A 7,250-nucleotide genomic window follows, 5' to 3' on the forward strand; every position below is an offset into this window, starting at 1 on the left:
AAGAAGCTCTCTCTCGGGGAAGCTAGGAGCACTGCAGGAGGTAAGATTTTATCTCTGAGCTCTGACCTCTCGGCTTTCTCTCTTTTACATTGGCTCTGTGTTTTTTATTTTAAAAAGACGATTGGATACATCTACAGGAAAGAATAGAATGTGGAGAGGAATGATGAGTCCCTAGTTCTTCCTTTTTTAAACTTTAGCTAAATGTTTGTTTGTTTAATATTTCAAATTTTTCTTTTATTTTTATTTATTTTTCTGTTGTTTAAAATTAATTAATTAATTTATTTTTTATTATCAGCTTGATAGAGTATGTATTCTTATCTTAATAGTGAGATGTTTCATTGAGGCTTACTCAGTAATTGAGCAAAACCGAAATTTATTATAAGCCACAGTTGTCCTAGGGACCTCCATGCTATATATATAGCCTCCATGGTTCTGTGGGTTGTAATCTGATTGTTCTTTATTTTATATCTAGAATCCACTTATGAGTACATACCATGACTGTCTTTCTGGGTTTGGGTTACCTCACTCAGGATGATTTTTTTCTAGTTCCATCCATTTGCCTGCAAATTTCATGCTTTCATTGTTTTTCTCTGCTGAGTAGTACTCCATTGTGTATATGTACCACATTTTTTTTTCATTCATTCTTCAGTTGATGGGCATCTAGGTTGTTTCCAGGTTCTGGCTATTACAAATAGTGCTTCTATGAACATAGCTGAGCATGTATCTTTATGGTATGTATCAGCATTCCTTGGGTATATGCCCAAGAGTGGGATGGCTGGGTCTTGAGGTAGTTCGATTCCTAATTTTCTGAGGAACCGCCATACTGATTTCCACAGTGGTTGTACAAGCTTGCATTCCCACCAACAGTGGAGGAGTGTTCCCTTTGCTCCACATCCTCTCCAACATTGACTGTCATTGGTGTTTTTGATCGTAGCCATTCTGATAGGTGTAAGGTGGTATCTCAGAGTCGTTTTGATTTGCATTTCTCTGATGATTAAGGATGCTGAGCATTTCTTTAAATGTCTTTCAGTCATTTGTGATTCTTGTTTTGTGAATTCTCTGTTTAGCTCTTTAGCCCATTTTTTAATTGGACTGTTTAGTATTTTGATGTCTAGTTTCTTGAGTTCTTTATATACTGTGGAGATCAATCCTCTGTCAGATGTGGGGTTGGTGAAGATCTTTTCCCATTCTGTTGGCTGTCTTTTTGTCTTATTGACTGTATCTTTCACCCTGCAAAAGCTTCTCAATTTCAAGAGGTCCCATTTATTAATTGTTGTGCTCAGGGTCTGCACTGTTGGTGTTATATTTAGGAAATGGTCTCCAGTGCCAGTGCATTCAAGAGTACTTCCTGCTTTCTTTTTTTTTTTTTTTTTTTTTTTTGGTTTTTCGAGACAGGGTTTCTCTGCGTAGCTTTGCGCCTTTCCTGGAGCTCACTTGGTAGCCCAGGCTGGCCTCGAACTCACAGAGATTCGCCTGGCTCTGCCTCCCGAGTGCTGGGATTAAAGGCGTGAGCCACCACCGCCCGGCTCCTGCTTTCTTTTCTATTAAGTTTAGTGTAACTGAATTTATGTTCAGGTCTTTGATCCACTTGGACTTGAGTTTGTGCATGGTGACAGATATGAATCTATTTGTAATCTTTTACATATTGACATCTAGTTATGCCAGCACCATTTGTTGAAGATACTTTCTTTTTTCCATTGTATAGTTTTGGCTTCTTTGTCAAAAACCAGGTGTTCATATGTGCATGGATTAATGTCAGGGTCTTCAATTTGATTTTATTGGCCACCACCAGGCCTGCCTGCCTCTGCGGGCTGCCACTGGGCGAACCTGCCTGGGGGACCATTCTTATTCAAAACACCACACTCACTGGCTTGGTGACAAACACCTGCCCCTTCATGCTCAGACAAGCAGAAGGCACCTCTGTCAGCCATCCAGAGTAAAGTTTGATCTGGTTGTGGTGGCACACACCGATAGTGTCCTGGTTAGATTTTCTATGTGCATTAGCTTGACACTCGTCAGTCATCTGAGAAGAGGAACCTGAACTGAGAAAATGCCTCCTTCAGATTGCCATCACCATAGGCAGTGTTTTAACAGGATGTGTTTTGTTCCCAGACCATGAACTTAATGCTTTGTGATTCCCCAGTCGGGGGTTGAGTCTCCTCCCTCACCCCTCAAGCAAACACCTAGTCAGGTGTTCCAACAACAGAGCAAATTTTCTTCCTCCCATCTTTCTCCCCAGAAGCACGGCTGTACACTAATAAGGACACACCACAGCCAGTGTCCATCTCCTTAGCTCCCAGGCCCCTCCCAGCCTATGATCCTCCTATGGCTGGCCAGACCATCTGGCTTTTGTATGACTGGGTCTTCCTCATCAGGGCCAGCTGTGGGAAGACTGTTTGACAGCCACACACCTATCTCTTCCTCATCCTTCCCTCTTCACTGTGTGGTGCTATCTCCAGAAAGTGCCTTGGTCTCTCATGAAGGCCATTCACCTGTCTCCTCTACTCCCTGCTACAGGGCAAGCAAGCAGTCAAGGCAATTGAGAACAGGGGATTGTATGCAAAGAATGCGACCCGTGTAGCAGTCCTGGGCCCCTATCACATCCTGAAAAGCTACTGTGGCCACTGCCTTACCTTTAGAACCTCTTTATCTATTTGTTTTTTTTTTTTTCTTCTTAAAGCTTTTACTTTGAGGTCTATCCATTTCTTTGTGGGAGGCCTGCTCCCACTTTTTCCCCAGGGTACTCTTGAGGAGGGAAGAGTGAGAAATATTTAGATAGAAAGATAGAGGGGAGAGAAACAGATAGAAACACAGGATAGCCTCAGGAGGGCCTGGATCAACATCCATCAGCCCCTTCTGTCTCTTCAAGAGGGCTTTTTATAGGAATGCCAAGGGGTGGAGCAAAAGACCTCCCTCTAGCACAGCAAAGGGTAGACTCTTCCAATCACCAGGTAACCATGCACGTGGTCAAGCCATTCCTTAATGCAGCCCTGCTTGGTAAAGCAAGCTCAGATCCCACTAGGAAACCTCTGTGGGCCTCTGCAATCATGGGGAAAAAACCATACAGATAACACATGGAGAAGACATGATCACAGAATAAAGATAACACAATTAGAAGCATCAATGTCTGTCAGCTAATGTTGAAGTGGAAGTTCTGGGAGTTTGACATGATCCAGCGGCTGAAAGAATGGATTAGCATGCCTCTCCTTCTCATCCTCTTCTTCAAAAGAACCTATGCCAACTCCCTCATCATCCTTCTCCAGGGCAGCCATGTCCTCACTGGCTTCAGAGAACTCCCTCTCCTCCACACCCTCACCCACATACCAGTGCACAAAGGTGCACTTGGCATACATCAGATCAAACTTGTGATCTAGGAGAGCCCAGGCCTCAGTGATGGCTGTGGTGTTGCTCAGCATGTACACAACTCTCTGTACCTTGGCCAGGTCTCTACCAGGTACCACAGTGGGAGGCTGGAAATTAATGCCAACCTTGAAGCCAGTGGGGCACCAGTCCACAAACTGGATGCTGCATATAGGCTTGATGACAGCAATAGCAGCATTGACATCTTTGGGAACCACAACATCACCATGGTACAACAGGCAGCAAGACACGTATTTACCATGGGGAGGGTCACATTTCACTATCTAGTTGTCTCGCTCAAATAAGGCATTGTTGAAAGCTGCTCATGGTAGGCTTTCTCAGCAAAGATGACAGGCGGCATATGTGGCCAAAGGGAAGTGGATTCAAGGATAGGACACCCAGTTGGTCTGGAATTCTGTTAGGGATCCATTAAATCTGAGGGAAGCAGTGACAGAAGGCACAATCTGGCTAATAAGGCAGTTAAAGTTAGTGTAGATCAGGCGCTCAATGTCGAGGTTTCTACAACAGATGTCATAGATGGCCACATTGTCTACCATGAAAGCACAGAGTGTTCCAGGCTGGTGAGGATGGAATTGTAGGGCTCAATCACATTGGTGGAAACCTGGGGGCTGGGTAAATGGAGAACTCCAGTTGGACTTCTCTCCTTAATCAACAGAGAACTACTCCATCAGCAGGGGTGGGGGTGTATGTGAACCCACAACCAGTTCCCAACCAAAGCTGTGGAAAACCAAGAAGCCCTGAGGACCTGTGCACTGGTTGGCCAGTTTGTGAATTCACTCCAAGACAAGGTCAGTGGTCTCCTTGCCAATGGTGTAATGACCACAGGCATCATTGTTGGCAGCGTCTTCCTTGCCTGGGATGAGCTGCGCAGGGTGGAAGAGCTGGCGGCAGGTCCCAGTGTGAACTTCATCAATAACTGCGGGCTCCAGGCCTACAAACACTGCTGGGGGCACACGCTTGCCAGCTCCTGTCTCGCTGAAGAAGGTGGTGAAGGCATCATCTCCTCCCCCAGTGGTCTTGTCACTTGGTATCTGGTCGTGAGGCTGGATGCCATGTTCCAAGCAGTAGGGCTCCCAGCGGGCATTGCCGATCTGGACACCAGCCTGGCCAACATGGATGGAGATGCACTCACTCATGGCAGCAAGGGTTTAGGAGGTGAGGGTGACAGAGCAGACACTGGTCACCATTCCCGACGGCTAAGAGTCAAGGGAAGTCATGCCATCTTGGAACCTCTTTAAATTCAGAAATTTCTCAGAGAAGTCAAGTGTTAACTCTCCAGATCCTGGGGTGTTCTTGTAGATCACTTTGTCAGGTCATTTTCCCCTGCACAGGAGTCTTTAGGGACAGGAAGACCATCGACAGGTCAGCAGAGGCACTTGTGAATTACTTCTCATGTTGCTGGGATGAAAGCAACTTAGGAAGGGAAGGGTTTTGTAGGCAGGGTTTTCTGTCCCACCAGCCTGCTCACAAACAACCACACAGAGACTTATTATTAATTATAAATGCTCAACCGAGAGCTTAGGCTTATTACTAACTAGCTCTTACAACGTAAATTCGCCCATATTTCTTATCTACGCTCTATCAAGCGGAGGTACCTTCTTTCAGCATGGCATGTTCATCTCCTCCTTCCTCGGCATCTGGCTCATGACTTTGCCTGACCCTGCCCTTCTTCTCCACACTCTCTTCCTATCTACAAGTCCCACCTAACTTCTATCTGCCTAGCTACTGGCCATTTAGCCTTTTATTAAACCAATCAGAAGGTGCCTTGGCAAAGACACATCTTCACAAAAGACACAGTGCACAAAAAGATTACCCCCCATCAGGGTTTACTTTGGTTCACAGTGACAAGGAACAGAACATCCATGACGAAGATGACATAGAACAGGTGCATGAGGCAGCTGGTCACATTGTACCCGAAGTCAGGTAGCAGAGAGATGGATGGTAGTGCTCCACTCACTTTTTCCATCTCATTCAGTCCAGGACCCCCTGCTCATGAAATAGTGCTGCTCATTTAGGGTGGGTCAGTTGACCCTGGTTAACTTAATCTAGAAACTCCCTCACAGACATGTGCTGAGGTTTGTCTCTTAGGTGATTTTAGACTCTGTCAAGTTGACACTATTTGTGCAAGGATGTGATGCTAACATCACACCCAGGGCTCTCAGGCATCCTGCCCCTCTTCCAGTAACCCACTCTTCACCTTTGACCCACACTTTTGCCCTTCCAGAGAGAAGAGGTACAGCCCAAGCTGGCAACTCACCCAGAAGGTTCTGTGGCTAAGTCCCACTACCTACTAGCAGATACTGGACCACATCCCCAGGCACATGGTCTAGCATGAGTTTGCTAAGAGTTTTTATCCAGGAGTGAAGATTGGATTTCATCAAATGTTTGCTTATTTTTCATCTAGCGAAGACATCACATAGCTTGTCCTTTTGTGACATGTTAGTGGCTGAAGAGATGGCTCAGTAGTTAAGAGCACATACTGCTCTGGCAGAGGACCTGGGCTCAGTTCCATGTCAGGTGGCTACAGCTGCCTGTAATTCCAGATACTCTGGCCCTCTTCTGGACTCTGCAGACACCTGTACTCACGTGTACAGACCCACACACAGACACACATGTATACTCATAAAATATTATTTTTGGTTGGTCTTGTTTTTTGAGACAAAATCTCACTATGTAGCTGTGGCTGTCTTGTGGCTTACTATGTAGACCAGGCTAGCCTCAAACTCACTGGTCTCTGTCTTCCTCTGCCTCCCAAGAGCTGGGATTAAAGGCATGTACCACCACACCAAGGCATATTTAAAAAATAATTTTTAAATGACAAATTAGATGTCCCTCCCCAAAAGTTAACCTAACCTTGAATTCCTATGTTAAACTTCTTCTTACCCTTTCAATATTGGGTTTGATTTGCTACAAGTTTATTACAAATTTTTGCATCTATATCCATAAGAAATATTAATCTGTAATGTCTTTTCTTGTCATGTCTTTGGTGGGTTTGGATTAGGGCAACACCAACCTCAGAGATTGAATCACAAGTTAGTCCTTCCTCTTCAGTTTCTTGTACAAGTTTGCATATTATTTCTTCTAAGTGTGTTTGGCTGTCTTCTCTAGTGAAGCTAATAGTCACTTTTGGGGGCTGTTATTTACAATAATTAATATGAGGAATCCAGCCACTGCCAATGACTCCAATTGCCGTTGCTAATACAAACGCCCTAACCAACAGTAAGACAAGTGTCATATCATTAACTTTATAATCGTCCCCACCAGCCCATGGGAAGAGTGGAGATGGCATCTAAACGACGCTCTAGTTGTGACTTGTGGGATGATTCAGAAAGGGCTTCTGTCACATTTGACCTAAATATTTCAGAAACCAATGACTTCTGACGTGAGTTCTGTTTAAATTGCCTTAGGATTTTTTTTTTTTGTCAGTTGATACCCCCATCATGGCTGAGTCCCACTTCTTTCTCTACACAAATACCCTCTACCCTACAAATACCGGACTCCTTTGTGTGCTGCCTCAGATTCTCTGCCTCCTTCCTAACCCTGTTGGAGCCTTCTCAACTTCCCCAAGAATCTGTCAGCACCACACAGGTCTCTCTGAACTCCTGACACCCTGGCAGCCCCAAGGGCAGAGCTCTTACAGCTTTCTTGTGCTTTTATTGCTGGCCTCTGTATATTTTTCTAACTAGGCTATAAACGATTCACCTTATACTTAGAGCACCTGATGGGAGGTGGACGGCTTTATTGCTAGTCGTTATAGCTTGTGTATGAGAGTTCTAATTTCACAAGCTTGATCATTTCAAAATGTCTCTACTAGAAAGCAAATACTAGGAAGATGGTTTTCCATATACAATGTTCTCATATATGCTTTG

General features: G+C 44.7%; 1 pseudogene; it reads right to left on the bottom strand.

Annotated features, from left to right (window-relative positions):
• Positions 1-3,134: 3,134 nt before the first annotated feature.
• On the bottom strand, positions 3,135-4,517 carry LOC114705691 (annotated as a pseudogene).
• Between the last annotated feature and the right edge of the window lie 2,733 nt (positions 4,518-7,250).

This window comes from Peromyscus leucopus, chromosome 19, assembly GCF_004664715.2.
Source record: "Peromyscus leucopus breed LL Stock chromosome 19, UCI_PerLeu_2.1, whole genome shotgun sequence".
Lineage (NCBI taxonomy): Eukaryota > Metazoa > Chordata > Mammalia > Rodentia > Cricetidae > Peromyscus > Peromyscus leucopus.